Source organism: Megascapheus bottae, chromosome 23 (genome assembly GCF_031878675.1).
Source record: "Megascapheus bottae isolate mThoBot1 chromosome 23, mThoBot2.hap1, whole genome shotgun sequence".
Taxonomy (NCBI): Eukaryota; Metazoa; Chordata; class Mammalia; order Rodentia; family Geomyidae; genus Megascapheus; species Megascapheus bottae.
Window position 1 is genome coordinate 17,460,788 of NC_143531.1, and position 9,424 is coordinate 17,470,211.

Below are 9,424 nucleotides of genomic sequence, written 5' to 3' on the forward strand. Positions count from 1 at the left end.
TTGTGACATCACTAGCAGGAAGATAATGGAGTCACTGAGTAATCTGGCATCCTTGGTCTTGTTGATTTATTGGCCAGGCAATAGTGAACTGACCACAAAAGAAGCCATATTAAAAGGTTAAACTCATCAAACCCAGCACATGTAGTCCTAACCATTCAGGAGATTAGGACTGGATTCTAGAGGATAAGGTAGTTCAAGGCCAGCAGGCAGAAAAGCTCACTAGACTCCATCTCCAAAACAACAAATATCTGAGCTCAAGTAATAGAGAATCAGCCTAGCCAGCAAGCTAAGCAAGCACGGGGCTTTAAGTTTAAACCCTGGTTTCAAAAATAAAAGCATCTGAAAAGCTAGAGAGAGAATTAAAAAATCCAAAAATTCTCAAACTTTTTTTCAAAAGAGAGTTTTCAGAATATTCCATTTACCTTAGTGTATAAATGTTTACTTGTACATTTTACTATCCAGTCTATGACTCAGAAACTCTTGCAGTACTTCAAAAATAACAGAAACTTTTAATTGCAAGATGGCATAACCATGTCAAGATTTTACATTCATATCCAATATACTATAAGTTGCCAGTCTTTAAAAAAAAATCTCTACATTACTCTAAGTCATTTCAACCATGCAAGTCCTAATTCTGAAGCAAATAAACTACTCACAGGTATGAATTTTAATATTTAGAATGGGGAGAAAGCATTAACTCTTCTAATATGTTTTTAAATGGGTCAGAGCATGGTAGTAGAAACCTGTTAGCTCAGATGCTTGAGAGGTAGAGAAGGAAACAAATACTGTTGGAGGGCAGCTCCGGAGGGAAAATTAAGGAAAACCATCTCAAACAAATAGAGTGTGGTGAAGTCCCAATTACTTAGCAGGCCTGAGGCTGACCTGGGCAAAAGTGTGAGACCCTATCCAAAAAAATAAAGCTAAGCAAACAACACCCAGGGGGTTAGCTCACGCAGTGGAGTGCCTGCCTAAGCAAGCACAAGGCCCTGAGGTTAACTCCCCAGTATTCTGGGGGTGGGGAGGAAAAAGCAGGAGAAAAGGAGGTAGATAGAGGAGATAGAGGAGGAGGAAGAGGAGGAGAAGGAGGACTAGGAGGAAAGGGAGCAAAGGAAGGAGGGGGAGGAAAGAGGGGAAAAGGCGGAGGAGAAGGAAGAGAGTGAGAGTGAGAGAAAGGGAGAGAACTAAGGAAGGAAGGGAAAGAGGAGAGAAGGAAGAGAAGAAGGAAAGGGAAGGGAAAAGAAGAGAGAGGAACAGAGAAGAGGGGGATAGAGAAGAAGGATTTAGCAATATAAAGAGAAATAGAAGGTACCAGGCAATGCTGAGGCTATTATTGAAACCTGGAGAAGAGCGGGATTAATGCAGCCATGAACACAGGATGAAAGAAAGAGGGAGGAGATAAGAGCAGATGAAGGAAGTTCAGGTAATAGAGTAAATGGGCAAATAAGAAGTTAAAAGTTTAATTTTTTTAAAAAAATTGAATTTAGCTCTTAGTACTTCAGTATCAGTATTGGGGATGCTAATAATCATTGCTGTTGAAGGAGCAGATTTAGAAGAAACTGCAAATAAGTATGAAGATTCAGTTGGTAGGTGGGTGTGAATAAGGAAAAAGACAGATAGGTAGCATCACAAAGAAAGTAAGAAGGAGTTCTGAGCTTGAAATTTCCAATGAAGAGATCTAGTCCTCAAGATCCTATCAGGATGCAGCCAGTATGATGTTTCCCACAAGTAAACTGAAACTATTGAGGAATCTGCTAGATGCTTGAGAGGATAGAGAACATGTAAATGGTTTTGGAAAATACATCAGGCCAGTCATCAAGAAGAACTGATATATAAAGATGTTATCCAGAAAGTAAGAAATAGACCTGAAGTACAGTCACCCAATTAGTTAGCAAGAAAGTAGGTAGCAAATGCCTGTAGCTACTCCAGAGAGGAGGTAGAAATCAGGAAGGTCCTGGCTCTAGGCTAGCCCAGGTACAAAGTCAGTGAGCTCTCATCTCACAAAATAAACTGGGCATGAAGATGATGAATATGGATGAAAGCCAGAATCAACTTAATTTACACATAATACCAAACTCTGCTGTGTTATATAATTTGTATATCTATGGGCATAAAATTGTGGGAAATTCCTCAAAGCTGCACCCAGATAGAGAAGTTAACTGCTGAAGAAAGCAAGGAAGAGTCATTCTTTCTTAATCTGCCAGATTCAAAGCTAGAATCGATAAATATTTTCATGATCTATTTAGTCTATATGACTAAATACTTTTGTAACTGTTTTTTAACTATACTGTAGCCAAATTTTGACATCTGCGTCTCAGACTTTAAAATCATTTTAAATGCACTTCTGATATTTATAAACAAAACATACTCCAGTTAGATATCACTTTATATGTTAAAGGTTACTCAGAGCTTGAACTCTCAGCATGGAAGGTTACATTTTTAAAAGTCTAAATATAAATGTTACTAATGGAGCTTTGTGTGCTCCAATGTGGTATAATTTTGTTCTACTCCTGCTTGCTCTTTTTTTTGTTCAATATTTCTATTAAAATATCTGATTTTTCATAATAAGCTGCAAGTTAAGAGGACATTATTAGTACATATTAAAACATAAACATTGTTCTATGAACATACATGGTTATATAAATTGACATATAAACTGGATTGTTATATACATTGATATATAAGCTGGGCGTTTGTGGCTCATACTTGTAAATCCTAGCTACTTAGGAGGCTGAGATCTGAAGACTGTGGCTCAAAGCCAGCTCAGACAGGAAAGTCCATGAGACTTTCGTCTCTAATGAACTAGCAAAAATAAGTTAATAAGTAATATAATATGATAACCAAAGATGATACCTTTGAGGCAAATCACCAAATAAGTACTTCAGTAGTGAATAGCTTCTGTCTCCTTGTTGACCATGCTGTGATTTGAACTCAGGATGTAATACATGCTTTACCTCAGGAGCCAGGCCTCCAGTCCTCTCAATTTTTATTTACTTATTTCATGCTCACAGCAACCTTAACAGCCAGGTACTATTGTTTTCAGGTAAGGACAGAATAGATATAACTTGTTCCTCCATGATACAGCTGACTCACTCTAGCAGAGCTCAGTTTTCAACAAAGGCAAATTGACTACAGGAATGTGTATTAACTGAAATATACAGCTGCATTTACAGAGTGAATAGTGTAGAAAATTGTATCTCCAGGGGCTGGGAGTTTTGCCTAATGGTAGAGTGCTTGCCTACCATGCATGAACACCCAGGTTCAATTCCTCGATACCACATATTAAGAAAAAGCCAGAAGTGGTGCTGTGGCTCAAGTGGTAGAGCTCTAGCCTTGAGAAAATCTAAGAACAGTGTTCAGGCCCTGAATTCAAGCCAGGACTGGCAAAAAAAAAATTATCTCCAGAAATTTCTTTGACTCGGATCAGTGTGGTTGTAATTTGTATTTCTTCAGCAATACTTCTAGTTTTGCATTAAAAAAAAAACAGGATTCTTTGAATAAGTTTCAGCAAGATCATAATAAAAGCTGCTTCAGGACTGAGAGATAAGTTTCTAAACCTGGCTATAGAAAAAATTTTATTTTAAGCTGAAACCATGATTTCAACCAAGATTTATAGACTTCTCTTCAGAAAAGGCTCCCTTGATAATAATAATAAATAATAATAATAAATTTTCATGATGAGAAAAAGAGTGAAAACTCAAATTCAAATCTCTGCAGAATGCTAATTTTTCTCTATAAACGTTTTTCTTTTTTTTTTTCCTTTTTTTTTTTTTTGTTGCCAGTCCTGGGCTTGAGCTCAGGGCCTGAGCACTGTCCTTAGACTGCCTCAAGGCTAGAGCTCTACCACTTGAGCCTCAGCACCACTTCCGGCTTTTTCTATGTATATGGTACCAAGGAATTGAACCCAGGTCTTTGTGCATGTTAGGCAAGCACTCTACCACTAGGCCAAACTCCCGGCCCCTATAAACTTTTTTCTAGAGACAAAAAATATGAGAATATGCACAGTGAATGGTTGCTCCAGCAACATGAGCCAAACAAATTCAATCTGGAAAAAAAAAAAAGTTTTGTCTAAAACAATCTCATTTAGCCAGAAAGTTCCAACAGAATTGGCCTAGAAGAGGGCAAAGAAGAGTGAATATGGTTGAGGTACTTTATATTCATGCATGAAAATAGAGCAATAAAACCTGCTGAAAATATTTTCAGAAGCTGGGAGTGGAATGGAGAGTGATAAAGAGAGTAATCAGGGAAATATTGTATGCATGTATGAAAATACCATGCTGAAATCCTCTTACACAACTGGTACATACTAATAAAAAACTAAATGAACTTCCCCCCCAAAAAAGTTTGGTCTACACAAAATCAAAAGCATAATTTCTTTTATTTTTTTAAGTTTAATCTTAGCATTTGATACAGACCCATGGAACAAACAGTCTTACAGGATTATTAAACATTAAAAATAATATTAAATATTATAAACACTCCACTTGAGATAATATTTTAATCCAGATGCCAGTGGCTTATATCTGTGATCCTAGCTACTCAGGAGGCTGGGATCTGAGGACCACAGTTCAAGCCAACCAAGAAACTCTTATCTCTAATAAATTACTCAGAGAAAACTGAATTGGCCCGTGGCTCAAGTGGTAGAGCTTTGAGCACAGAGGTTCAATAAAATATTTTTATTTTTTTGCCGGTCCTGTGACTTGAACTCAGGGCCTGAACACTGTTCTTGGACACTTTTTGCTCAAGGTTAGTGCTCTGTCATTTGAGCCACAGTGCCACTTCTGGCTTTTTCTGTGTATGTGGTTCTGATAAATCAAACCCAGGACTTGGTGTATGCTAGGCAAGCACACTTCTGCTAGGCCATGCTCCTGGCCCCAAAAGATAATATTTTAAAAGTACTGTAATCTCTAAGTCTTTAAGAGGTATCAGTTCCACCACTCCTTGGATTCCAAGGGGTACCTTTAATATGCTCAGGTACCTATGCTCAAGTCCCTCATATAAATTGGTAAAGTTTTACCATTCTGTTAGATATGTTAACAAATTTTTATATTCTAATTATTTTCAGTATAGTTATTTTATTATTTGTATATTATATATATAAAGTTATTATTTAGAAATGCATGTTTTCTTAAGAGAGGAACACAAAAGTGCAATGTCTATATGAATCTGATCATATAAACTATTATTTATTGCAATGAACTCCAGGAAATGGAAACAAGAGATGTTTTTCTTCCTTGATGTTTTTCTTTTCTTTGCCTTGTTTTTTCATTTATTGGTCATTATGGGGGTAGGAGGAGGCACAGAAATGGAGGAACAAAGGTTGAACAACTGCAGCTGTGGTACTCACTAGACACTGTATTGAAAATGAACTTTACAACTTGTGGGTGGGGATGGGAGGGAACAACTGGGAGAGAGTGAGGGAAGGGTGACATTGTCCAAAAAGAAATGCACACTTTACTTGACTTATGTAACTGTAAGTCCTCTGGACATCACCTTTATAACAATAAAAAATGTAAAGAAATGTACATTATTAAATATATATATATAGCTATATAATGACAATTCGATCCATAAGTTATCATTTTACAACTTAGACTGTGACCCTAAGGTGTTCATGGCCCCAAGACAAGAACATACCAGTTTTAAACAAGAGTCCTTTGTATAAACATGGACAAAGATCAAAGTGCACTGGGACAACTTCTATGCAAAGAGCAGAAACACCCACCTAAAAAAAAAGTAAATCCCGCCTGGCACTGTGGCTCACCTCTGTAATCCTAGCTACTCAGGAGGCTGAGATCTGAGAAACGTGGTTCAGAGCTAGCCTGGGCACAAAATCCCTGAGACTCTTCTAATTAACCACCAGAAAATCGGAAGTGGGGCTTGGCTCAGGGCTAGGGCAGTAGCCTTGAGGAGAAGAACTCAGGCCTAGAGTTCCAGCACCGGATCGACTAAATAAATAAATAAATAAATCCTCTTTCATGGACACGCCAATATGGACACTACTGCAATCACCAATCCACCCTAGAAAAGAAATGCGTTGGCTCATGACAACGTGAGCCCAACTGTTACGCACAGATCCAAATATAGTCCCTTCTGGCAAAGGAACACACGCTCCAGGCCCAGTTGGGGACATTTGATCACACTGCCTGAGTAACCTGAGCACAAGCTGTGCTTGTTATGGAAACAGACACACTGGAAATCCAGGCAAAGAACAAGTCATATCGCCTCCATTTTATAGTTCCTTGGAGATGAAATTTTAATCTCCTGGTTTGTTTCGAAGTTCTTGTTGTTAATTGTTTCTGTCAGGCGATTGTCAAGAAGAATAATGGAATTGATTACCAGGGTACTCACTACCCAGAATCCATCATCAGCATCACTGATAATTATTGAGAAGTTTTCATACAAAGTTGTTTTTTTTTTTTAATAAAAAAATGAATGATTGTTGTCCTTAATGTACTATGTTGTCTCTCATCTCCTTTGCTGTCCCTTGGTTATCTCATATTGGTATAGTATCTCACCTTGTTATCTGATTTATTGAATTTATTTGTATTTGGATATTTGAAATTTGATAGGGAAGGGAGGAAAACCAAGACGGGTGGGGGGTGTGGGGGGGGGAGGGATACGGGTACCAAGACATGTGAAAGGGTATCAATGTATGTGAATTAATGCACCTTCTATCTGGCAAATATCATGTAACCCTTTTACTAATTACAATAAAAAAAATTTAAAAAAATTAGGAAAAGAGACACCTGTCTTATTTTTATTTATTTATTTTTGCCTGTCCTGGGCTTGTGCTCAGGGCCTGAGCATTGTCCTTGGACTTTCTCAAAGCTAGAGCTCTACCAGTTGAGCCTCAGCACCATTCCAGCTTTTTTTTTTTTGTATGTATGTGGTACCGAGGAATCGAACCCGGGCCTTTGTGCATGCTAAGCAAGCACTCTACCACTAGGCCAAACTCCCGGCCCCTTCATACAAAGTTTTAAATAAAATTCAGTCATAAACTAAATGAAAAAATATGATATTTAAACATTTTTTGCCAATCCTGGAGCTTGAACTCAGGGCCTGGACACTGTCCTTGAACACTTTTTATGCAAGGCTAGCACTTGGCCACTTGAGCCGCAGCACCATTTCTGGCTTTTCCTGTGTATGTGGTACCAAGGAATCAAACCCAGGGCTAGGCAAGCACTCTACCACTGAGCCATGCACCCAAGCTATATATGAGTTCAAGTCCCACAACCAACCAAAAGAAAAAAAAATTCGACAGGGTGCTGGCCACTCATTCTTGTAATCCTATAATACTTGCTACTCAGGATACTGAGATCTAAGGATTAAAGTTCAAAGCCAGCCATGCAAAAAAAAAAAAAATAGTCCATGAAGGGGCTGGGAGTTTGGCCTACTGGTATAGTGCTTGCCCAGCATGCACGAAGACCTGGGTTCAATTCCTTGGTACTACATACAAGGAAAAGCCAGAAATGGTGCTGTGGCTCAAGTGTAGAGCTCTAGCCTTGAGAAAGCCCAAACACAGTGCTCAGGCCCTGAGTTTAAGCCCGAGGACTGGCAACAAAACAAAACAAAACAAAAAAACGAAAGAAAAAGAGTCCATGACACTGTTAGGTCCAATTAACTATCAAAAAGCCAGAAGTGGAGTAGTTTTCTTCTCTCGTTTCTAGTGAGAATATCTCACCTGTCATGTCAGATTCTGCATGGTCTTATTTATGTATTTGAGGTACTTCCCTTAATTGCTTCAATGTCATCTTTGCACATACATATGCACACATATTTACCAAGATTAAGTAATTTGCCTGGCATTCCCTGCTAGTGACTCATGTCTAAGTGACATAAGAGCTTAGGAAATCTTTCAATTTAAATAAAATATTTTAATTTTTTAAAGAGTAATCTTATTTTTTAATTCACATACATGAATAATATGTGGTTTCATTGTGAGAATTCCATAAATGCAATCAAGGTGCTAACCAATGAACAGATAAAAGTATTACATACACACAGATACATCATGGAGAATTACTCAGCCATAAAGAAAAATGAAACTATGGCACTTGCAGCAAAATAAATGGAACTGGAGGTCATCATACTGAATGAGATAAGTCAACTTTCAAAAGCCAGGCAGCTCCTCAGTTGTTTGTTTGTTTTTTTTAATGGAGCCTAGACCTAAAATAATGATGATGATGATGATGATGATGATGATGATGATGATGATGATGATGATGATAGGGATGAAGAGGAGAGGTAGGAGGAGGAAGATTCTTTTCTTTTCTCTTTCTTTATTATTAAATATTTTATTCCTATTATAAAAGTGATGCACAGAGGTGCTACTGTTATATAAGCCAGGCAAAGAGTATATTTCTGTTTGGATAGTGTTACCTCTTCCTTCCTGCTCTCCCCAGGTTTTCCTTTCCGTCACCCACAAGTTATAGAGTTCATTGTCGACATAGTATCTAACGAATGCCACTGTGCATTTGTTCACCCTCCGTCCCTCCATTTCTTTCCTTCTCTCTTTCCACACTAGGGAAGAGATGGGAATGGAACAGTCATGTTCCCTTCCCTAACAAGCTTCACTGTCAGATTTCCCCATTGCTTCCTGTGTAAGAAATTTCACCTGAAGTCCTGTGGCTTTTCTACTTATCAATTAAAGTCAGTGACTTCAAACTTTTCATCCACCTTTCCACATATCGCTTACCTCCACTTAAAATAAAATGATGTCTCCACTTCTGTGGGTTCAAAGAGATAAATGATAATGTCTGTTATTTAATCTTCTGGAGAGTGCCAAGAAAAATAAGGAAGGAAGTAATAACAGGTAATGGAGTGTTGAAAAGAGCCAAAAAAAAAAACACAAAAAGTCCTCAGAGACCAAGAAAAGCACTACATTGTTTTCGGCAATCATACATCAACCAAACCAAGAGCTGTGATTTCCCCCTATACTGGAATGTTAATAATCTCCCTCAGAAAAGTTATGTCTATGCCTTTTTCTCATGTACCTTGCCTCAAATTCAGGTCTACACTGAACTAAAACTGTAGCCCCACCGCCCCCAACATCAGTGTTTCAAAATTAGTTTGTAAGTAAAATGCATGTTTTTCTGTGTATTTTGAAATAAGTTTAGCTAAGAACTCACCTATCATCCACAGCCATAATGACAGAAAGAAGCTCAGACTTGCTGACCTACTACTAAGTCCACATGCCCTTTATTATCACTTCCTTGGGAGATAGAGATCTGTAGTTTTATACCATTTCACCATTGCTGTGTCTGGCATCTGCTTAAGAAAGTAACATTATTATGCTCTCTATCTTATCTTTAGGCCACTGAAAATTATGTTCATCTCTCTGCCAACTACTGGGAATCTATTTTTCAGACAGTGCTAGAAAGCGAACTTGGTTGATGAGAGTCATAGTGAAATTCTTCAGGTGCTT